Below are 23,930 nucleotides of genomic sequence, written 5' to 3'. Positions count from 1 at the left end.
ATGCCCAAAGGCAAAAAAATATTGGACAAATATATATATATGGTTAGAAAAAATGGTAAAGCAACATACAGATCTCAAACCAGAAATATTCTTGTTGGGCATTTCACTGGAAAAATACAATAAAGGGAACACATGCTTAATTTTACATTTCTTAACAGCAGCTAGAATTGTGTTTGCACAACAATGGGAAAGTGAAGGGATCCCTGCAGTGGAAAATGTAATTTAAAAAAAATACTAGAATGCGCAGAAGTGGATAGATTAACACTTAAAATTAAAGAGAAGGAAGAAACCAAATACTTTTTAACATGGGACTTATTTTATCATTGGCTAACTGGCAGAAACAGAATTTAGAAATTTGGAAGCATAAGAAAATGAATATTTACATATGGAAGGTTTATCAATTATTATGTGACTAATATTAAGATTATGAATGTTATTGTTATTATTACTATTTCTCAAAATTAATTGTACTTGGACAACACACTGTTTATGTAGAATTGGAATTTTTTTTTTTTTGAAAAAAAATTTTTTTTATTGTTTTAACAACAAACAAAAACACATAAAACATAAGACATAAAACATAAAAGCATCATCATCCTTCATAAATTTACAAACAGTGTATCGGTTGGTTTACCACTTTTTTTTGTGCATCCATTTCATAGTCTCCATTGTAGTTGTGTTACAAAATAGCTCATATTATCAATCAACAATTATATAGCCTGATATCATTATTAAACAATTATTCGACTATAATTTTATTAATTCATACTTTAATGAGATAACTATGGTTTACTTAATTTATTTTATAGCAAATCATAAAGTCATAATAAGTCTACCTTAATAAAATTTTATAAAGATACTATCAAAGAAAAAAAAAGTTTATATTCATTATTTCCTAAGTTTCTAAATATTCTATTATTATATTTTATTATCTAACCATTGATAGAAAAGGTCCCAAACTTCATAGAATTGTTTATCTTCTTGTTCTCTAATTTCAAATGTCAATCTACTCATTTCAGCACATTCCAATATTTTCTTGATAATTTCTTCCTCTGATGGTATTTTCTCACTCTTCCAATTTGTAGCAAATACAATCCTAGCCGCTGTTAATACATTTACAATCAAATACTTCAAATTTTTATTATATGTATCAGGTAAGATTCCCAATAAAAAGATCTCTGGTTTCAAATCTATATGTTTCTTTGTCATTTTTTCCAACCATATGCGAATTCTAGTCCAATATTTTCTAGCGTCTTCACAAGTCCACCACATATGGTAATATGAGCCAGGTATCTGATGACATTTCCAACATTTTTCAGATTTATTCTTGAACATTTTTGCTATTCTTGTCGGGGAAAGTGCCACCTGTAAAACATCTTATACAAATTTTCTTTATATGCTGTTGACATTGTCATTTTATAATTTTGAGACCACAATTTTTGCCATTTCTCTAAATCAATCCCATATCCAAAATTCTTCCTCCAAGCAATCATTGTTTCTTTAACTTGTTCTTCCTCTAATTTAATTTCCAGCAAATAACTATATAATTTTTAAATCACTTTTTCATCAGTACCTGTCAAAATCCTATCTAGGTCAGTCAATTTATCATAAAATCCCTCTATTTTAGAATCTTTAAGATACCTTGAATGTATTTGTGCATATGAAAACCAATTCATCTTTATACCTTGTTCTTCTAGATTTTGCATCGTTTTAAGTTCACCCTTTTCATCCAATATTTCCCCATATCTAACTGTTTGTTCCTTCTTATATATTGTAGGATAAGAAAAAGCTTCAATAGTTGATAACCAAACTGGGATTTTCAAATAGCATTGTTTCTTAATTTTCTCCCAATAGAATTGGAATTTTTTATATTTAATGAAAACTTTTTAAAACTTGAAAAAAAAAGAAGATGATCATATCTGGTGTTTATTGACCACTGCCTTGGGTCGGGTCCGAGATGATCTGGGAGAGGCCTATGGCCACCAGGGTGGCCTCAAACTCCCAGGCCGCTTCCGAGGCCAAACCCATGGATGGCAGGTTGCAGTCTCCCAAGTCTAATAAAGGAGAATATTTGGAGCGCAGGGTTGCAATGAGGGGTCCTTGGTGTTCTCTGAGCTTGTTTCTTTTCTTGCAGATGTTTCATTACCGTAACTAGGTAACATCCTCAGTGCTAGTCAGAGAGCACCAAGGACCCCTCTCGCAAGACCATAATCCTGGGGAACTCCACTACCAACCCCAAAATGATCTCCAGTACTCAGGCAGGGAGGTGGCTGTTAGGAATATAAGTCACCTTGTTAGGGATATACACCCTAGCAGAACCTGCACGGCAGTCAGGCAGGCATGCAGATATGTGAGATAAACGTTGTTGTAGTTTACACTCAGTAAAACAGATACAATGTGCTAGTTAAATAGTTTTTATTCCAGTAAGATTTATATGCATAGTCAAACAGTCCATATATCATACACTAAGTTCAGTCCGTCCAGGGATTAATCAGTTGCAAAGTCCAGTGTCGAAAAAAAGAGGTCAGTAAACTAACAAATAATCAGTCCAGTAATATATCTCTTTTTGCAGTAGAGATGTGAAGAAAATCAAACCTCTTTTCTTCGTTCAGCAATAGCAGGGAAAACACGCAGTTATCACCATCAATCCATCATTATCAGCAATCCAGTAAAAGCCAGCACAGTGAGCTCTCTTGCTCCCTCTTATGGTGATTTTACAACCGCACCCAAAATACATGTTTTACATTTAAAGTGACACACACAATCATAGTCTATATATATTATTTTACCCAAACTAAGTTAGGTAACCATGTTATTCCTAACACACCTAACAGGTATTTGGTTTAGAAATATATAAGCCAGGATAGACATTTTAGTACTATGTCTTTAAGAGATTGCAAAAACTGCAATTGGGTGTGGTTTTTCAAACGGCCATAAGATGGTGCCAGAAACCTGGGTTGTTTAGTCTGAGTCTCAGAAGAGAGTGTGAGTGTATCTCTGTTTCCTTCTGTTGGAAAGTATTGCCGTTGCTCCATTTTTCCTAATTGACTGATATTCCTGGATTTAATGTAAGTCTAATACTGAACTGTTTTTTGACACTGGACTTTGATATTTGGATTATCCTTGGACTAAAAACTGACTGATCTTACCTGTGAATGACTTTGGACTGTGTTTGGACTTTGCTTAAACCTTTCTGGAAGTAAAAACCTACATTTACTGTACAGTGTATCTGTGTTCTGTGTGCGTATTATTCAAACACTACTCTCAAATACGTCTCCCTGTATGCGCTCATTCTCCTAACGGGGAATTACCTCAACAGTGGCCACTCAGTAGGGAGGCTGGTTCAGTAGGAACAAGCCCAACTGATTCCATGATCTTCTATATTATATTATTATTATAATTATTTTAATTTTTAAATACTCTGTCGTGTGATTGTAATGTGGTGTTTGGGGGCACTGTGCTGGAGAAGCTTTCAAATTTCATTGTATTTGTGGAATGCAATGACAATAAAGGTATTCTATTCTATTCTGTTCTGTTCTGTTCTGTTCTGTTCTATGAACCCAGCTCCAAAACAGGGAGTAACAACCAGAAATTTGGGGCACAAGGCCCCTTGAAAGCCAAAAGAGATTCTCAGATGACCATGCAATCCCACCCGTGCTACGTCCTGGGGTATTGGTTGGTGCCAAACCCTAAACCCACCTGGGCACATCTCTGACAGGGGACTCCCCCCTTCCAGAGTCAGCCAGGTCTCAGCTATCCCACCAGAAGAGTCTCTAACCACTGGGGATCATGGCATTGTGGCGGTTTTCCTATTTCCCACCAAAGAATGAAGGGCTCTTTCCTCCAAAGGCTCCACCATGCAGACTCTGGGCTGCCTTCCCTGCCTGACTGAAAGGGCCTGGAAATCCAACAGGGAGAGTTTCCCTTCTCCTCTGCAGGAACAAACCAGTGCAAAGAAAGTGAATTCTGTAAGTTCCTCCTATTTGGAAAACGGAGCAGCTTCTCACTCAGAGCAAATATTTCACCCAGGTGGATCTTCTCATCCTCTTGAGGGTTTCTTGTCCTAGATCTTCACTTCCAATATCAGCCTGACTGTTATAAAAAGGGGGCCTCCTCCCCCAGCTTAGTTCTTAGGAGGAAATAGCACAACTGCAGGTTCATGAATTTATTTTGTGATTAAACACACACATACATACACAAGTCTCAAGTGATGGTGCCTTTGAGGCCTGTTCTAAGTTGGAAATTACATGTACTCACCTGGTACTGCATTGTAGTCATCTTGATGTCTTTCTGCAAGGACAAAAATCAGTGAAAGCTCAAAAGAATCCTCCAGAGATCACCCAATCTCTCCCTTCATAGGAGGAAGAACTCCAGTAGACATTTCACAGACCCTTTGTCCCATTTATAAAGACAGAAAGACCTTCAAAATACAAATCATCTCCTGACTTGCCCCAAAAGAGATCTGCTGCCTCCGAGATAGATGGGTGGGAATTGGGGGAAAAGCAGCAGCATCAACTGAGAGGGGAGGAAGGTTTTCATGGAAATCCTTCTCTGTTGCTCCTTGATCAAAGCCTTTGAAAGGGACAGAACTGAGATGCCTCTTCCCAACTCAGAAGAAAACAGGACTGCCTGAATCTCAGACTCAGCTGAATTGAGACTGGAGTTCTCAGAGGGCTATGAAAAGAAGACAGAAGGAAGGCCAGAAGAAGCTCCCCAAAGGGGTGCCTTCTATCACCCCCACCGCAAAAAAGATACTTACTGAAGAATACCAGGATCCCAGCAATCACACACATCAGGATAAGAGCATCCACAATGCAGCCGATGATGACCCCCAGGTTGGATTTTGAATTGGTTGGTTCTGAATTGGGAGAAAGAGCAGAACATTGAAGGAGAACCCCAAACAATCTTCCCAATCAGGGATGAGACCTAAAGAGGTGAAAGCTGGAAATACCCAAAATTAAGAAACTCCATGGGCTCATTTTTGTGTCCTTTTCAAGGTAACATGAAGGAGCCATAGGGTGTAAATGGATATATAAGCTAAAGACAGGTGTAGATGGGACTGTTACCCATAAAGCCAGGTTAGTAGCACAAGGGTTCAATCAGACAGCAAATGACTATGATGAGGTGTTTGCACCTAGTCTGAAGGCCACTACATTACGAGCAGCATTAGTGTGGGCAGCTGAGGAGAAATATATTATAAATCATTTGGATGTAGAGACAGCATATCTGTATGCACCATTGCAACACACTATATATTTAAAGAAACCTTTAGGTCTCAAAAATGATAATACTGATAATAATGATTGCTGGAGATAGAAAAAGAGTCTTTATGGTTTAAAGCAATCAGGATATGAGTGGAACCAATGTATAGTTATAGAATTAACTAAGATAGGTTTTGTAGCTGGCATGGCTGATCCATGTTTGTTTAAAAGAGAAAATAATGGTGTAATTTCATTATTGCTATTATTTACTGATGACATAGCATTAATCACCAAAACTGAACAAAAAGCTACTGATATAATTTCACTATTGGAAAAGAAATTTAAGATAAAACAATTAGGAGAAATCAAACAATATCTTGGTTTAAAGATAGATAAAACTATGGGAGGATACAAGATCTCACAAGCAGATAAAATTAACCAATTACTAAAAAGTTTTAAAAAGTTTTAAAATGGAACTTTGTAAGCCGGCTAAGACACCAATGAGCCAGAACTTTAGCCATAGTGATGTTCAAAGTCTTGTTTTTGATAAGAACATTTATCAGTCCTTATTTGGTAGTTTATCTTCTCAGTAATTGGTCAAGGCCAGATATTGCATACAGTGTTAAACAATTAGTGAGATTTAATACTGAGCCAACTGAAAGGCACTGGCAAGCTGCTAAACGTGTGTTAAGATATCTGAAACAAACAATGCATTTGGAGCCAAAAGATGAACTGAATTTGACTGCATATGCTGATGCAAGTTTTGCTACAGGCATAAATACACGAAAATCTACATTGGGTACTGCTGTATTACTGGGAAAAGCATTGATTGGATGGAGATCTATTAGACAGAAACATCTAAGTTTGTCAACAATGGAGGCTGAATTTTCATGTTTGTCTTTATTATGTACAGATTTAGTTTTGTATAAACAATTATTAATTGATATGGGAATTAATGTAGCAGATCCTATTGTTGTTTATGAAGACAACCAATCAGCAATACAGATGGCTTCAAATATTGCTGTTAAAACAAGAACGTAACACACAGATTTAAGATATTTAAATGTGAGACAATGTGTGCAAAGTAAAATGATTAAGCTAGAATACTGTATGTCAGAAAACAATATAGCAGATCATTTTACAAAGGCCCAAGGCTCTATAAAGCATAAGGCTTGCTGTGAAGATTATGGACTTAGAATGTAAGTATATATTGTCTTACCCAAAAGGGGAGAATGTTAGGAATAAAAGTCACCTAACAGGTATTTGGTTTAGAAATATATAAGCCAGGATAGACATTTTAGTACTATGTCTTTAAGAGATTGCAAAAACTGCAATTGGGTGTGGTTTTTCAAACAGCCATAAGATGGAGCCAGAAACCTGGGTTGTTTAGTCTGAGTCTCAGAAGAGAGTGTGAGTGTATCTCTGTTTCCTTCTGTTGGAAAGTATTGCCGTTGCTCCATTTTTCCTAATTGACTGATATTCCTGGATTTAATGTAAGTCTAATACTGAACTGTTTTTTGACACTGGACTTTGATATTTGGATTATCCTTGGACTAAAAACTGATTGATCTTACCTGTGAATGACTTTGGAGTGTGTTTGGACTTTGCTTAAACCTTTCTGGAAGTAAAAACCTACATTTACTGTACTGTGTATCTGTGTTCTGTGTGTGTATTATTCAAACACTACTCTCAAATACGTCTCCCTGTATGCGCTCATTCTCCTAACGGGGAATTACCTCAACAGTGGCCACTCAGTAGGGAGGCTGGTTCAGTAGGAACAAGCCCAACTGATTCCACGATCTTCTATATTATATTATAATTATAATTATTTTAAGCTTTCAAATTTCATTGTATTTGTGGAATGCAATGACAATAAAGGTATTCTATTCTATTCTATTCTATTCTATTCTATTCTATTCTGTTCTGTTCTGTTCTGTTCTGTTCTGTTCTGTTCTATGAACCCAGCTCCAAAACAGGGAGTAACAACCAGAAATTTGGGGCACAAAGCCCCTTGAAAGCCAAAAGAGATTCTCAGATGACCATGCAATCCCACCCGTGCTACGTCCTGGGGTATTGGCTGGTGCCAAACCCTAAACCCACCTGGGCACATCTCTGACAGGGGACTCCCCCCTTCCAGAGTCAGCCAGGTCTCAGCTATCCCACCAGAAGAGTCTCTAACCACTGGGGATCATGGCATTGTGGCGGTTTTCCTTTTTCCCACCAAAGAATGAAGGGCTCTTTCCTCCAAAGGCTCCACCATGCAGACTCTGGGCTGCTTTCCCTGCCTGACTGAAAGGGCCTGGAAATCCAACAGGGAGAGTTTTTCTTCTCCTCTGCAGGAAAAAACCAGTGCAAAGAAAGTGAATTCTGTAAGTTCCTCCTATTTGGAAAACGGAGCAGCTTCTCACTCAGAGCAAATATTTCACCCAGGTGGATCTTCTCATCCTCTTGAGGGTTTCTTGTCCTAGATCTTCACTTCCAATATCATCCTGACTGTTATAAAAAGGGGGCCTCCTCCCCCAGCTTAGTTCTTAGGAGGAAATAGCACAACTCTGCAGGTTCATGAATTTATTTTGTGATTAAACACACACATACACACACAAGTCTCAAGTGATGGTGCCTTTGAGGCCTGTTCTAAGTTGGAAATTATTGAAAATGGTACTGCATTGTAGTCATCTTGATGTCTTTCTGCAAGGACAAAAATCAGTGAAAGCTCAAAAGAATCCTCCAGAGATCACCCAATCTCTCCCTTCATAGGAGGAAGAACTCCAGTAGACATTTCACAGACCCTTTGTCCCATTTATAAAGACAGAAAGACCTTCAAAATACAAATACATCTCCTGACTTTCCTTGTCCTCTTTAACCCCTTGTCTCCCCACCTCCCTTTTATTCTGCTTTCCCCCTTTCTGTTGTTTCTTAACATAATGTCCCTTTTCCACCTTATTCTTCTCTTTTTGGGCTGTTTTTCCAGATCTTAAAGACCTCCGCTTTTTCCCTTCTCCAATCAAAGTCCTTTTCTAATCAAAGATGGCTTCTCCTTCTTCTTTATCCCCATCATCCTCATTCTGCTTCACATAAATATAAACCGCCATTTCTAAGTATTGGAAAATAGTGCCAAGTCCATCTTAACCTCCTTGTTTTTTCTCTTTCAAATTTTTGATATATAAGTTCCAATTCATCCATAGATGATGCCATTGTGTAGAGAAAAGTTTTTCCAAACAACCACCCAGATGATTTAATCAGAAATAATTTCCAAAGGTTCCAAAATCACCAAACAATCCAAACAGACTGTTTCTTTTAGATACCTTCTTCTTCTTGACTTTCTCTTTCTGGGGTTAAAGTAATCACAAATCCTTTTCAAATATATTTTTGGAAGTTTTTAAACTCTTTGCAATTCTAGGCAATCTTCTCCTTATTTTCAAATTTTGCTCAGATTTTTTTCACTCTCCCTTCCCACTCACAGCCAAAAAGATTTTTTTCCGGTGTCACTTTAGGAAGGAGAGTCGAACAAAGAAAAAAAAACTTTTCCCTTTAGGGTATTCGCAGCTTGTAACTCTCACAAGGAACAATAGATACTTAACAGCTTTCAAGGTTCCAAATAACTTTCTCCCGTCTTGTCCCAGCCAGAAGCAACTTTCACTTCTCTTTCAGCTCTCTCCCTCCTGCTCTTGCTTACCCGGCTGCAGCTTTCTTCGTGGCGGCCATTGCTGACCACCGTTCCTCCGCCTCGGGAAAGGGAGTTTAGCCGGCTGGGGAGGGGTTTGCGGCACCCCAAACCCCTTGCCGGATCCCCCTATCTTCCGCTGCCTCTACAGGGCAGCTGTATCCCCCAGATCGGAATGGATCGGGGGAACCTTGGCGGTGAACGCAGCAGGGATCGCACAGTGGCAAATCCCTGCCGCCGCCGCAAGCTAGCAAACCGGAAGGCCGCAACTTCTTTCTTAGAGCAGCAACGCAGAGTGACCTTTTGCCCTTTAAAGCAGGAAACCCTGCGAGTCTCTGATGGGAAAAACTCAGACTTGGTAGCCTCTTTATTGACTCCTGATGCATCAGTCCAGCCACTCTCTGCATTTCCTGAAGTCAACTGCAGTTCATCAAGACTCCTCCTGATTCTTGTACTTTTAAGAATCATAAACAAAAGCAAATCTATTTCTGGTGCTCAGCGTAACTGCTGCTTTTCTACTGGGGATAAGAAACAAGGCCTAAGAGAGGATCTAAGAGCATTTCATCAGGATCAGCCAACTCTTGTGATGGGATTCTGTAGTTTCCATGACCTGAAGTCAGTTCTATGGTCTGATCTCTGCAACCTCGAACACTGGAAAAACCAATGGATGAAAGCTCAGGTATGTTCATAACTGGACACAGCTGGGGTCAGATTCCTCTCCCACCACCTTCCAGCCTGCCAAAGAGCCCAGCATTTCCCTCCCTGCAGCATCTCACCCTTCAGGGCCATGTCCAGAGGCTCCTGCAGGCCGTTGTGCTCCACATGGCACTGATAGCGGCCCCTCTCTTTGGGATCGATCTGGATGCTGAGCCAGGAATGACAGGTGCCATCCGCGTTGGGGACCACAAATCCATGGAGGGTGTCCTCCAGCCACACTTCCCCATCCCTCCTCCAGGAGGCATCAATCTCCCTGGAGTAGAAGCCATGGATCCATCAGATGTGCATCTCCATCCCATCTTCCACCTCTGTCCTGCTACTCACTGTCACCACTGGGGGCTCTGCAAAAATGGCACCTCCAGAATTAACTCCGAGGCCCTCCAGAGTCTGGAAGGTGGATGAGAAACTTGGAGGGGCAGGAAAATCTCCACACCTGTAGCATCTCTAGGGGTTTTGGGAAATGCTTTGAATCTGGAAAATGTTCAACCACAAGGACTCCTGATTTTGAGTCCTTCCCAGGGACAGCCTGAAAAACCTCTGGCGGCAAATTGAGGTTCCAAAGCAGTGGTGGTATTCGACTGGTTTGGCCCGGTTCTAGCGAGCCGGTAGCAGCGATGAGCAGTGGAGACCAAACCGGTTCTCTCCAATGCTCTGCTGTTGGGCCCACCGGCCCGCCCGCCTGCCCGGGCTTCCATACTCACCTTTATCCTCTGAATTTGAAGCACAGCTGCTTTGCACAGCACAGAATAGTGCCATGTGGCAGCTGCTGAAGCAACCGGGATCGTGCAGGCTTGCAGGTGAGTTAGAACGCCTCTGCGCCTATGCAAACGCCTTTGGCACATGCGTGCACACAAAATGTGTGCACGTGCACAAAGCGCGCCCACCAAGCCACAGCCACTGAACCAGTGGTAAACATATTTGAATCCCACCACTGGTCCAAAGAAATTCATTTCTGATTGCTTTGAACTCTGACTGATTTTGGGCTGCTTCTTTCAGGGGAAGGATAGTGGAGATGGTCTTTTAAAGTTCCCTTTCAAGACAACAACAACAATCCTGTGGTTTTGCCCTACTTTTTGTGTCCTCTTCTGCTCTCCCGAATCTGAGGCTGGTTCAGGCCTCTTTCCAAGGGAGACAACCCCAGATTTAAGAGGAAGAGAGTATTAGATTTTGTAGCAGAAATTCAAATCCAGAAAACATACACAGATGACTGATTCAGGATTCATAAACTTCTTTATAAACATAATAACACACTGAAGTAAAATTTACAATACCAATAGTAGATTCTTCCAACTGGTAGAAAGTTACAGGCAAAAAAACAAGCAGCAGCTTCCGGAGCACAGAACAGATTAATTTTAGTTTTTCTTTCAGAGCTGAGAGCAGGAGCTAAGCCATGCCTAGACTCCTTCCAGTCTCAGCCCCCACCTTGTTAACCATGTCTCTGCTAATTCATGAATATTCTGACAGGGAGCCAGAATCAAAGGGAATCTCATACTGCTCAATTTGGATAAGAGATTTTGTCTCTCAGAAGGGAGGGGACAGAGAGAGGTGATGCCAATGGAAGAGAGAAAAGGTCCTCCCTGGGGAGGGAGGGGCTGTTGGCAATCATCCCTGGGGGGAGGGGAGAATTTCCCCATTAATTCTAATCTCATGCAGCTGATCCTGGAGGGATCAAGGATCCCAGAGGGGAAGGGGTAGACCTAGGGGGGAGAGCTGTGGTGGGATTCAAAAGTTCCCACCACCAGTTCTGTGAGAGTGACTTGGTGGGTGTGGCTGCAGGAATGGGATCACGCAACTTGCTTGACTGCGCGCGTGCATGCGTTAAAACAGTAAAAACTAAGCTACTGCACCTCTCAGCTATTTAGCACAGCAATTACTCTGCTGCGCCAAACAGCTGTGAGGTTAAAAAGGACCTAGGAGCAGGAGCCAGCGGGTGGGCCCAACTGCAGAGCTTTGGAGAGGCTCGGAGCTAACTGGTTCTTTGCCAGCTGATCTTTGGTGCTACCAGTACGCCAGAACCGGGCTGAACCAGTAGAATACCACCACTGGGGGAGAAGTATTGTAGCTGGTAAATTAATACAAAAAATGTAGGAAAAGATTATAATGTGAGCCCCCCCGTGAGATGAGGTGGTGTTCCTGAAGGATCGGGAGGGAGTTATTTTGAGGAAAGAACTATGTCAGAATTGTGGCAACCTATTTGAGGTTTAAGGGAAAGATTGACAGAAACTTTGCCCCCTCCCCAGGGAGAAAATCCCTCATCCATGGCCTTTTTTGCTGAAGTGGGGGCCCTAATAATCTCTTATTAATAGAAGTGGAGCCCCCCAATGGTGGGCATGGGAGGTGCACCATCAGGGGCAAGACTGGGAGGGAGCCCCCTGTGGCATGTGGGGAGAAGCAAAGTTAATGGGGGGAAATTAAGGATGCCTACTATTCTTGACTACAGTTTGGCTAATGGGGATCTCAAACCTGAATGGTTTCCTCTTTGTGTGCAGTGAACAGGATACCCTTAAGAGATTTTGCTGCCAGGCCAAGGCTGCATTTCCTGGTCCATTTAATGGCTGCCTGGCAATAGGAACCAACAGGGCTTCCTATGTCCTGCAGAGTTGCTGGAGGAGGAGGAGAAGGAGGAGGATCTAGACAAGGGACCCAAAGGAGCCAAAGGCATCAAAAAACCCTCCAGCCCTAAAGGAGGAAAATCCAACTTGAACCCAGATACTCACCTCTCCTCAGCAGTGTCTTATTCCCGTAGGACAGGTACCTCTCCAGTCACTCAATGCAGATTTTCTCCAGGTAGGCCTTCTCTCTCTCATTCTTTCCTGGAATAGCATCCCATTTCCTCTGGGTGATCTGGGCCAGGGGGTCAGGAGCCACCCAGGTGAGGGTCTCCTTGTCGAAAGTGATGAAGGTCTTCCCATTGTAGCCATACTGCACAAACCCTCCTTTGCTCCCATCTCTCCAGAGTTCACAGCCATACATATTCTGCCATGTGTGAAGGACTAAAAGACAGACTGTCAACTCATAAAACATTTATATGCCTGTTTTAGACTTGCTATGAACAGAAAGGGGGCAGGGTGGGGGAAAGAAATTTGAAAGAGCAGTGCAGCAGTTTGGAAGTGAAAGTACATTCCATTCTTATCTTGCAAAGATTATAACTAAGCTACCGGAATTTCTGCCTCGCAAATCTCTAATTGGAAAATGTGATTGATGACTTGGTTATGAACGTGTTTCGTTGGAGAATATGAATTATGATACACCCAAAGAGGTGGGGGGAAACCAGGGTCAAGGGTGAAGGTGAATTACATGTCTCAGAATCAGCTTCATACAGGTCATGCCGACATGTTCGCTCCTAATAAATCCTTTGAAGTTTTTGAAGCTTGGCTCGAGGTTCTTGATTTAATTAGGGCAACTGCCGGAATACGGACAGCAAGCCAATTCTGAGACATGTAATTCACCTTCACCCTTGACCCTGGTTTGCCCCCACCCCTCTGGGTGTATCATAATTCATATTCTCCAACAAAACACATTCATAGCCAAGAGTCGTCAATCATGTTCTCCAATTAGAGATTTGCACGACAGAAATTCCAGCCAAGCCTTGGGGGTGGGGCTTCACAACCCTAAGTTCTAGACCGGCACTCAATTTGTTTTTATTTTGTGTTGTACAGGTCACCTTCAAGAAGTAAGGGCGTTTTTCCGGTTTGTCGGCTTCGCGAGCGGTAGGGATTCGCGAAGCTGCGCGATCCCTGCCGCGCTAGCCGTTTTGGGGCTCCGACCGGACGGGTGCGGAGCAAGGCTGCCCTGCAGGGTAGCTGAAGGTAAGGGGATCCGGAGGAAGGGTTTGGGGGTGTTGCAGACCCCTCCCTGGCCGGCAGAACCCCCTGTTACCAGGGCAGTGCAGCGGCGGTCCGTAATGGCCGCCACAAAGAAGTTGACAGCCGGGCAAGTATGCGCAGGAGGAAGAAGAGAAAGTTATTGAAAGTAAAAGTTCTTCTTGGTCGACCCAGGGCTTTGAGATTTATCTAATTTAATTCCTGGAAAAGATGGTTTTCTGATGATTTCTTCCACAAGAGAAAAAAAAAGCGGCTATTTTGAGGTGCTGAAGGAAAGTTTACTCTCCCTCCCGACGGAATTAAGCCGGAAGGGAGAGGATAAAGAAAATATATAAATTTGGATCTTGTTGGAGGAGATGCCTTGAAGACTTGAGGACAGAAATACAATCTTAATAAGGCTTTAAAATATAGACTTGGATTCTTTTTTTTTTATTTGTTTGATACCACCCCTGGAAGAGGAAGGGGAATTTTGGCTTGCTTGGATTTATTGAGGATTGTGGATTTTGGGATTGTTTTGCCTTTCTCTCGGAATATTTGGTTGGTGTAAGAAGAAAGAGGAATAAAGAAAAGAAAAGATTTATTTATAATGGCTTTCCTTTTTGAAGACCTGAGGGATGAATATGAGCAAACAAAAGCAACCTGCAAAGATGGCATGGAAAAAGCTTTTCTATTTCTAGAAATGGCGCTGGTCAATTACCAACAGACAATGGAACAGATGGAAACGGAAGAAGAACAACAAGGAAGAGACGAAGACGCCATCTTCATTGAATCCCAAAACTTATCTAAGGAAGAAGGAAGGAAGAGAGCAAGGAAAATGAAGGACTTAAGATCTAAAAAAACATTTGAGAAAGAGAAAAATATGATTCAAAGTAAATATAATGATAACAAACAAGAGAAAAGGGAACACAACAGAGAAGGGATCCCAGCAAGGTAGAGGTTAGAAGAAGAAGGGGGGTAGGAAGATTTGGTGGGGGAAGAAAGAAAGGGAAAGGCGGAGAAAAGCCTCAAAGCTTTAAAATTGGATGGGAGAAGAGGGATTTTTTTAGAGACAAAGGATGAAATATAATTTTCTGTAAGAAAGATTCTGCTAAGGTACAGAAGATGGTATTGTAACATTTATATTTGAAATAGTAAATTAGAATGGTTTAAGATTTAATAAGAAATTAAAATGTTGAAGTTTTTAATAATGATTGATTTTTAAAATGTAATAAAATATCGAAGGAAAGGAGGATACAATGTATTTAAACATTTTTGGTGGATAGAATGTACCAAGCAGAACCAAATTGGGTATTTGTTATGCTGAATGTTAATTTTACTAACTTAGGGGAGGATAGAAAGGCATCATACTCTGATTAGTGATTTCAGGAGAAATTTTTTTATTATAAGAAGAGATAGAGAGATAAATGAATGGGCAAAAGATACAAATTTAATGATTTAATTAAGATGGATTAAATAAGATAGAAATGTGAAGAGTGATATGTGCTATTATTTTAGCCCATGCAAAGAGAGGTAACTGGGGCCAAGGTACTTTACTAAAAGATTTTTTTTATGTTTGTTTGTGTTTGTTTGTGTTTTATGAGAATACTGGGGAAATTATTGTAGAAAGACAGGGAAAGACTTAATATGTAATGATTTGTTTGTTGTTGAAACTTTTAATAAAACTTGTTTTAAAAAAAAAAAAAAAAAGAAGTAAGGGGAGCCAAATGTCAACTTAATTAGGGCAACTGTCGGAATCCTGACACAGACAGGAGGATGGTTTCAGGAGTCCTGTATATCTTCAGAGCTGCCCCCCACCCTGCAGGGACTTTAACACAGCACTGACACCCCCATTTCCTTCCTGGCATTCAAGGGAAAGAAAGCACCCATCACTAACTGCCCTTCTCCCCTACCTCGACCTGCTTCCCTCCATTTCCCCACCCAGGATGGAGTCCCTGAACCTCCCCAGGAAAAGGGAATCTGGAAAAGCCAGCAGAGGATCCCAAGAAAGACTGAGAAAAGAAGGAGTTGCAGAAGAAACAGAGGGACAGAGATCTTTCCATCTCTCCTTCTGCCATTCTTCTGTTGGGGAGACTCTTGGGAGGAAAGGAAGGGATCCCAAAGAAGGAACAGTAGCCTGAATCTGCAGCTGCAAAGAGGGACTGAGAATCTCATGGCCTCAAAGAGGATCTGGTTGATCTAAACAAAAGTTTGCAAGGATCCCTCTGACAATAAATTTTGGTCGATGTTCACAAATAGCACCAAGTCACAAGGGCTAGTCCTCACTTTGGGCTAACCATAAACAAACCAGGGTTTAGTGCAATGAGGGAATGAAGCTTCAAAGGGCCACAAAGGACTATTTTCCTTAGCAACAGCAGCAAGTGGCCCAGTCTGATCTGGACACCCAAAGGGTTACTGACCTTTGAAAGGAGCTTGAATTTTACAGGCTCTGCAAGGCCCTGGAGAAGATGTTTCGACTTCAAGTGACCAGTTTCTTGGATTTAAAAGAAAACTGAATGTTTGAAAAAACCAAAAGGATGTCCTGAAATGTTTCTACTCCTGTTTGGGCTTGAGAGAGAGAAAGGATGCCAGAAACTTTCAAATCTAATGGAAAACCACCTGTAAGTACAGTTGAACCAAACTGACCACTGTTGTTCCTTCTTTTCTACACCCATGAATGACAGGGTGAGGGACCCTTTCTCTGCATCTTCTGCTCAGCCTGAGAACTTCCCTTTGGAGGAAGAGGAAGATCCTTGGGAGCTGCAGTTTGATCCTTCCCTTGAGAGGAGATTCCCTGATCTCCCCATGGGAAAAATAGTTCTGGATTTCTGCCCAAGAAGAATCTCCTGCCATTCACAGGAAGGCACTAAATATTTGGCTGCAGTTTTCAACTCCTGAAAATAAACTCAGTCTTATTTCAGAAGCACCAGAAGCTAAGGCAGGAATTGTCTTATTTCAGCTGAAGATGAAGTAAGTGTGAACTTATCTCACATTTGGCACATAATTGAATATTTTGTTCCGCAAAAAAAGCACAGGGAACACATTGAAAAGGCAAGTTTCATTTTTGATGTTTAGTGTAAGAACACTGTTAATGCATCTCTACAGGCCTACACATGAAACAATTCTGGGCTATTTCTGATCCTGGATGTGCAAGGGATTCCTAAGGCCTGAAAAATAGTTGAGAATTCCTGCAGGGTCAAAAGTCTGAGGAAGGCTGCTAAAATATATTTATGTTTACAACTGCTATGAAGACTATCAGAAGCTATTTCTTTCCATCTTTCTTGCATTTTTAAAAAATTTTCTTTGATTTTCTTTCTTAACTTTATTTTTTATTACTTTCTATTAGTTCTTATCTTCTTGCTGAAAAGTTTTAGTAAAAAATTTTATGTAAAAATTAAAAAGACCAACAAGATGTCAGGGATCATTAAAATGGTATGAAAACACAGAGGCTAATGTCACAAAGTCTTTGCATAAATCAAGGTAGAACAACCGCATCTGGAATATTGTGTGCAGTTCTGGTTACCAGACCTCAGAAAAGGACCGGAGGGAGCTGGGGAAGGTCCAGAGGAGGTGACTCAGGCGATGGGAGGGTGGAAGCAGCCTCCCTTTGAGGAAAGGTTGGGACATTTGGGGCTGTTTAGCCTGGAAAGGAGACTCCCCTCCTCTCTAGTTGGTCTCCTTCCTCCTTCCTCCACCAGGGGGAGCCCTCTGGGTCCAGCTCTGCTCCTCTGGGAGGCCAGCAGGGGGCCTGGAGGGATCTGAGGGGGGGATCCTGGGGGAACAGGGGCAGAACTGGCAGAACTCTGGGATCTGCCTGGAGGGGGAAAAGGGGGGGGGGCTGCACCTTGGGATGAAAGGAGGAAAAATGGCTGAGGTTTATCTCAGCCCAAAGCAGCCTATCGTTACACACAGATTTTCTTGCATCCCCTCCCCAAATAAGGTTCCTTGAAGGTGAATCTTATCTGGCAAAGATGGCAGAAGGGGGGCTGCTGAAGAAAGCCTCCCTCCCCTCCAGGGCAGCTCAAAGAAGGCAGTACAGGAGTTCAGCTGAGGGATCAAGAATGGGAAGCCATGACAGCTCTGAGCGACTCTGGAAGGGCCCCAAATGGAGGTTTCTTTCTTTTCTGTCCTCCCCCCTCAAGATTGGGAGGATCCTGGCTCTGTGGCCTCTCTCCAAGAACCCCCTCCCCATTTGATCCTTCTGGAGGATGAGAAGAAGCTCCTGGCATTTGGGCCGCCTCCATCCCTCCAAAAAGGGTGAGAAGGAAAGGGATCTAGTCTCCCCACGTGGATCTGCACTTGATCCCTCATTTCTCTGGGGTGGAAAAGATAGAAGGACGAGGACCTGATTCCCCCAGGATTTCCTTAGGATCCACTTTTTTGCGAGGGGGGGGAGATATGTCCACCAAGGCCAGGACCCCCAACTGTCATGGAGGGTGTTTTGATTTAAAGTGTTCTGTCTGGTCTGAGGAAAGAGCGGGAGGCAGCACGAAAGCTGATTGACTACTGCGTCTGACAGCGCGCTATATAAAGAGCGCTGTCAGCCACAATCAGCTGTTGCCTGTCAGCCACTGTGTTAGCCCGCGGTTTGATGTTTACCCTTGTTAGCTTTTTAAATAAAAGGGTTGCCCTGATCTACTGGTCTGTCTCAGTAATTCCCACTCTAATATAACAGAGGGGAGGGGAGATTTTGGTCTCTTTTTACCTCAGTTTATATCAATATCCATATTAAGATATTGATATTAAGAAAGACAGATGGATAAATTTAAACATGTTTTTATTAACTGCAATTGGCAGAAAATGCCAGGACAATCTTATATTGATTTAAAAAAAAGAATAAACATATAAAAAAACTTTTTAAAGGGGGTGGAGGCAGCCTTTCCTGTCATGCCCCTGTTGGAGTCTGACTCAGAGGAAAAAGAGGAACAGCTGACAGGGAGTGGAAGTATGGCTCTGAGGTTGTGAAGGAAACTGGGGAAGGGTACAGGCCAGCTGGGCATTCAGAGGAAGATGCAGGCCCATCCCCTCTTCATCATAGGGCACGCAGGGAGGAGCGGATAAGGGAGAAACGTGAATGGTGTGGTCTACGGAGGAGGAAAGGGCCCTGATCCCCTTCATGGGCTGCAGCTGTGAGGATTTTTTAAAAGGACAAACTGCGCATGGCCCAGTGTTGGAAGCAAAGTGTGAAATAATTCTAGTCTTTCAGTTCTTATCTGAGTTCTGGTGTCCTTCCCAGTGTCGATATCTTGGACGTATTCAAGCCCTTATCCTGCCTTCTCTCATTAATTGCTTCAGTGTGGTTTGTGTTGTTTTTTTCTATTTATAATTTATAGGTATTTTGTGTTTGAATGGCATTTCTTTTCGCAATTGTTTGGGGGGAGGAGTTTTTTCTCCAGTCAATAGTTGGAGTTTTGAAGCCAAGTTGAAGGAATTAAAGGGACTTCACCTGTTTGTGTGACTTTGTTGCTTTTTTATCTCACTCTGGGTCACCATTTCCCTTTGAAGGGACCCCCCCTCTTTCTCCCCCCTCTGGTTCCTGGGGAGGGAAATATGGGGCCGGAAGAGCCACCTGACCCATCACTCACCTTTGCTCTGATTATAGCGACTCCTCAGGTTCTCCAGGCTTTCTCTGAATATCTGCTCAGAGACACGCGATTTCTGAGTCTGTCTGTCCCAGTATTGGGGGTACTCCTTCCCTACCTTCTCTATTCAGGAGACTCGAGGATTCAACCTCTGGCTGTTGCAGTCATAGTGAACAAAGGCCTGACTGTCCACATACCCCACCATGACAAAGTGGAGCAGCCCCTGACTGGGATCCAAAATGGTGGTGGAGAAATACTTAATGGAGTGGGAGGAGGTACCTGGAAGGGAGTCAAGAGGGGAAGAGTTAGGGGGCTTCGGTCAAGGACCCTGATCCCATGGAGGCTCCCATCTGAGCCTCTGGGGAGAAATGAAGAAGGAAGAGGAAGAAAGAGAGGGGGGGTGAGGATGAGGAGGAAGGGAGGAAAGGGAGGAGGAGATGAAGGCAGGAGGTGAAATGAGGGAGCCACCCAAGAGGAAAGAAGCAACTTCTGGAGGGCCTAAAGGGTTGGAGGGCTGGGAAGGTCTTTACCTGCCCTCCGTGTGCCCTCCCCCTTCCAGAAAGACCTCCCTCAAACCCCCTTCTGGGTTGCTCAGTCTCTGCCCCAAGGAGGCTGCAGTCACCCCACAGGTAAATGGGGGGTTTCCATCCCAGAAGCTAAAAAGCAGCAGGAAACCCCACCTGGTCACCCCAACTTTCCATTCACAGAAAAAAAAAATCTCACTTCACTGAGGGCCAAAGTGGATGGTTAATAGCTGCAGATTTTAGGGGAGATTTTATAAAATGGGGGAGAGGAAGAGGAAGTGGGAATCTGGGTGACACCAGAGGCCATGGGATCCTTAGGGGAAACCTAAATATGGGAAAGAGAAAGGGGGGAGGGAAGGAAGCAGCAATCAAACCATGAAGCCCTCCCCTGATCTTCCTCCTGTCTCTCCCCCCCCTGGGAAAATCCCCCCTCCCCTCCCAGAGTTCAGCCATCTGAGCAGGAAATAGGCTTTGAACACTGGACTCAGAGGGGCTCCCCCTCATTCCACAGAAAATTTCACTTATCCGAAGATTACTTCTGTTAGATTGCGGGAAAAGAGACTCGAGACCAGTGTGACTTTCAGCTCTTTATTTCTTTGTTAAGATATGTGCTGGACCTCGGAGCCGCGGCAACCCTTCTTATAGGGATTGCTCGCGGCTTGCAGCCAATGATGGCTCTTTGAATCTCCCGCGATCGGCCGGGCCAATCGCGGGTGATCCTTAGTGAGCCAATCCCAACAGGGTATTTGAACCAATCACTGTGCAGTGTCTCTGGACCAATCAGAAGAGGGTATTCCAAGTATGTTAATATGGAACACCCCTCCCCTCTTGGTTCAGTCCAACCTACGTAACGTAGTCCCGTAAGTAGGCGGGGCTCTTAGTGTGTCTACTTGACCTGCGTAGCTCAGTTGTGTTGTTGCCTTCGGCTGGTTCAGACGGGATCGTTGTTTCTCCCGTCCTTCTCGATGGAACCTCCTGGAAGGGTGAGTCAGGCCTACTGCTGCTACTCCCACCCGGTCTACCCGGGTTGGTTGAGTTGGCGGCTCCGTTGCTCCCGCCTGGTCTTTCCGGGCTGGTTGAGCTGGCTTGGCTGTTTCTTCCAGGAGAGGCCTTGCATTGGTAATCCGCTGCCGGTTCCCTTCTGCCGAAGTCGTCTGCCGGTAAGTAGCGTTGGTTTATTTTTTGGCCTATTGGTGTTGGTTGGGGGTGTTCAGTTTGTTGTTGTGTTCTCAGAGGGTTTTCCCCTCCCTTTTGGTTAATGTTTGGGGGCTCTCCCCCCCCTCTGGTTTTTTTTATTATCGTCTATTTGGTGTAGTATTTGTGTGTGTGGTTTATCCGTGTTGTCGGTGTTTTTCCCGGTTGTTCTTGACCTCAGTTGGTCAATGTGCCTTTTCCAGCTTCTTCCATCTTCCATCTCCAGCTGGTACGACTGGGCCCCCGTTACTTGTCTTATTTTTGCTGGTATCCAGAGTGGGTCCCCTGTAAAGTTTTTTGCGTATACTAAGTCCCCTGGTGTAAATATGCGGTATTTACTGGAAGAGTCTGGCAGTTTCTCGGGGTTGTATGTTGGGTGCAATCTGTCTAATTGTGATCGTAGCTTCCTGCCCATCAGGAGTTCTGCTAGGCTTTTGTTTGTTGATGTGCTGGGTGTTATGTGTTGTATCGTCAGCATTTTATTTATTTTGTCCTGTATGTCCCACATGTCCATTTTTTCTAGTGCGTCTTTAGTATACCGAACCATGCGTTCCGCCTGTCCGTTCGCCGCCGGGTGAGCGGGCGCTGTTAAGGCATGCTGTATGCCTAGTTCGGCGAGGAATTTTTTGAATGACAACGCCGTGAATTGCGGCCCATTGTCTGAAACTAGCAAGCCCAGTAATCCATGGGTTGCGAATAGTTTTGTTAGTTGTTTGATGATTGCTTCTGTAGTAGTGGATTGCATGACGCTGACCTCCAGCCAATTGGAGTAAGCGTCGACAGTTATTAAAAATGTATGTCCCTTTGTAGGTCCCACAAAATCTATATGGACCCTTGACCAGGGCCCCCTAGGTGTCTCCCACTCGAGGGTGGGTGCGGAAGGGGGGTTTGGTCTGGATTTCTGGCATTTGCTGCATCTTGCCACCCATGCCTCAATGTCTTTGTCCACTCCTGGCCACCAGACGTAACTCCTGGCCAGAGACTTCATTTTGACGATTCCCAGGTGTCCTTCATGTAGCATGGCCAACACCCTTGTTTGTATTTTTTCTGGAATTACAACTCTGTCCCCCCCATAGTATGCATCCCTTTTGTGTAGATAGTTCAGTTTGTCGGTTCCTAAAGGCTTTGAACGGCTCGCCGTCATCGGTTTCCGACCACCCTTTTTCCACCCAGTTTAAAACCCACGCCAGTTGCCTGTCTTTTGCAGTTCCTTGGGCAATGTCTGATGCGGTCATGGGAAGGTTGGGTAATGTCTCTATCTGTAGTGTGGCTGTGGTGGGTGCTGGGTCGTCTTCCAGGTCAGGTAGGGGGGAACGGCTCAGGGTGTCAGCGTGCGATATGCTTTTCCCTGGCCGGTGGATTAGTTGGTAGTTATGGGCGGCAAGGAACTCGGACCACCTTGTCATCCTTGGTGACAATATGTTTGGGGTGGCCTTGTTCCCTGCCAGTATTCCCAGGAGCGGCTTGTGATCGGTAATGAGGGAGAAAGTCCTATCGTACAGGTACTCATGGAACCACTTTACTCCGGTGATCGCAGCTAGTGCCTCCCTGTCCAGCTGGCTGTAGTTCCTCTCTGCTCTGGACAATGTCTTAGAGTAGAACGCGATTGGTGCTTCTCTCCCGTCCGGTAGTGTGTGGCTTAGGATGGCTCCGACGCCGAATGGTGATGCGTCGCAAGTCACGGTCAACGGTAGGGTTTCATTGTATTGTATGAGGACCGATTCAGATGTCAGCAGGTCTTTTATCCGTTGAAATGTGGTTTCTTCCCGCTTGCCCCAGGACCAGGTGGCTGCCTTGTCTAACAGTCTATGTAGAGGCTCCGCCGTTGTTGCCTTCTGTGGCAAGAAAACATTATAAAAGTTAATGAGTACTAGGAATGCCTGTAATTCTGTTTTGTTCTGTGGTCTGGGGGCTTCTTTGATGGCTTTAATTTTCCTTTCGGTGGGGTGGATTCCATTTTTGTCAATTAAATACCCCAGGAATTCCACTTTCTCGGTGCACAGTTGGCATTTTTCTTTTTGAACCTTGAGTCCTGCTTCTTTACATTTTTGCAGGACTTTTCTGAGGCAGCTTTCCAATTGATTTTTGTCCTTGGCCGATACCAGCACATCATCAAAATAGGGCACCACCCCTTTTATTCCTTGTAGCAACCGTTCCATTAAACTCTGGAACACCCCTGGGGCCACACTGACTCTGAATTGGAGCCTTTTGCAACGGAATGCTCCCCTGTGGGTCACAATGGTCTGTGCCTCAGCTGTTTCGGGGTCGACTGGCAGTTGCTGGTATGCCTGTGCCAGATCGAGCTTTGCAAAGACTTTTCCTCCCCCCAGCGAGTGTAGAAGGTGCTGTACCACCGGAACGGGGTATGCACTCTGCTGTAATGCATGGTTGAGGGTGGCCTTATAGTCTCCGCAGATTCTCACGGACCCATCTGGTTTAATTGGGGTTACTATCGGGGTTTCCCACCGTGCGTGGTCTATCTGTTCCAGGACCCCTTGTGCGATGAGCTTGTCCAATTGCTCACCGATCTTCGGTTTGAGTGCAAAGGGGACTCGCCTAGGCTTTAAACAGATCGGAGCTATGTTTGGGTTCAAATTGAATGAAATTGGGGACCCACGGTACTTGCCTAGCTTCCTGTCGAATACGTCCTGGAAGTCCCGCATGAGGTTCTCCTCCCAGTCTGTCTTGGTGATGTGGTTGATGCCTGTCACTTCGATCCCCAATGGCGCGAACCACTCTAGACCCAGCAGGCTTGGGCGGTCTCTGTCTACGATGGTCAGTGGGAGGGTTTCTGTGTGCCCCTTGAAGGTTATGTGGAAATGTCTGACTCCGTCTACGGGGATCCTGTTTCCCTGGTAGTCCTTTAAAGTCAGTTTTTGGTTTTCCAGCTCACGTCTCCGTATGCTGGGTATTAGGCACTTGATGGTGTCCCAGGATACCATAGACAGGTATGATCCGGAATCCACCTCCATGTTGCACTGTTGGCCTTCGATGCCAACCTGTATGTGTACTTTCCAGGTATTGGTTGCGCTCGAGTGCCCAATGGTGACCGTTTGATGGGTTTCCTCCTTCCGGCGGGTTTCGCTGAGCTGCTTGCTTCTGCCTTCGCGGCTCCAATGGCTCTCCGTGTGCCTGTCTCTGGTCCTGGGGGGGGGGTGCTGTCGCGTCGCCTCGGGGTATAGTTCTTTTTATTATGGCAGACCTTGGCGATGTGCCCCCGTTTCTCGCAGTGCCGGCAAATAGCGTCT

General features: G+C 43.9%; 1 pseudogene; it reads right to left on the bottom strand.

The window, feature by feature from the left end:
- Window positions 1-1,926: 1,926 nt before the first annotated feature.
- Window positions 1,927-23,654, bottom strand: LOC113427636 (major histocompatibility complex class I-related protein 1-like; annotated as a pseudogene).
- Between the last annotated feature and the right edge of the window lie 276 nt (window positions 23,655-23,930).

The sequence above is a fragment of the Notechis scutatus genome, chromosome 2 (assembly GCF_049901735.1).
Source record: "Notechis scutatus isolate UNSWTSFEM ecotype Mainland chromosome 2, rNotScu1.2, whole genome shotgun sequence".
Lineage (NCBI taxonomy): Eukaryota > Metazoa > Chordata > Lepidosauria > Squamata > Elapidae > Notechis > Notechis scutatus.
The sequence above is the reverse complement of the archived record's forward strand: the minus strand, read 5'-3'. Positions and strand labels throughout refer to the sequence as shown.